The sequence below is a fragment of the Mus caroli genome, chromosome 7 (genome assembly GCF_900094665.2).
Source record: "Mus caroli chromosome 7, CAROLI_EIJ_v1.1, whole genome shotgun sequence".
In the NCBI taxonomy this organism is placed as follows: Eukaryota; Metazoa; Chordata; class Mammalia; order Rodentia; family Muridae; genus Mus; species Mus caroli.
Window position 1 is genome coordinate 78,726,639 of NC_034576.1, and position 800 is coordinate 78,727,438.

Consider the following 800-nt stretch of genomic DNA (forward strand, 5'->3'; position numbering starts at 1 on the left):
CCCCACCCAGGGATCCATTCTATAAACAGCCACCAAACGCAGACACTATTGCATATGCCAGCAAGATTTTGCTGACAGGACCCTGATATAGCTGTCTCTTGTGAGACTATGCCAGTGCCTGGCAAATACAGAAGTGGGTATTCACAGTCATCTATTGGATGAAACACAGGGCCCCCAATGGAGGAGCTAAAGAAAGTACCCAAGGAGCTGAAGGGATCTGCAACCCTATAGGTGGAACAACAATATGAACAAACCAGCACCCCCAGAGCTCTTGTCTCTAGTTGCATATGTAGCAGAAGATGACCTAGTCAGCTATCATTAGGAAGAGAGGCCCCTTGGTCTTGCAAACTTTATATGCCCCAGTACAGGGGAACGCCAGGGCTAGGAAGTGGGAATGGGTGGGTAGAGGAACAGGGCAGGGGGAGGGTATAGGGGACTTTCGGGGTAGCATTTGAAATGTAAATGAAGAAAATATCTAATTAAAAAAACAGACATAGCTTCTTTGCTCTCTGCCACCTACTGACGTACATATATCACAGCAGTCATATCTGCAATGCCTCTAGGAGTAGGTATTTTTGTATTTTGAGCTTCTAATTATATTATTTCCCCTTCCCCTTCCTCCCTCATAATCCTCCCATGTACCTTTTTCTGGTCTTTTTTGCTCTCCTTCCCATTTCTCATGGCCTTTTAACAAAATGTTTTGTGTTTAAGTGAGTGAATGTGTGTGTGACACAATGTCACAGCAAAATCTCTATTCCCCTAGTTCTTACAATCTTTCCATTCCCTCCACTGCAATGATT

The 800-nt window shown here is 44.4% G+C and overlaps 1 pseudogene; it reads right to left on the reverse strand.

Annotated features, from left to right (window-relative positions):
* Positions 1-462: 462 nt before the first annotated feature.
* LOC115031664 lies at positions 463-570 on the reverse strand (annotated as a pseudogene).
* Between the last annotated feature and the right edge of the window lie 230 nt (positions 571-800).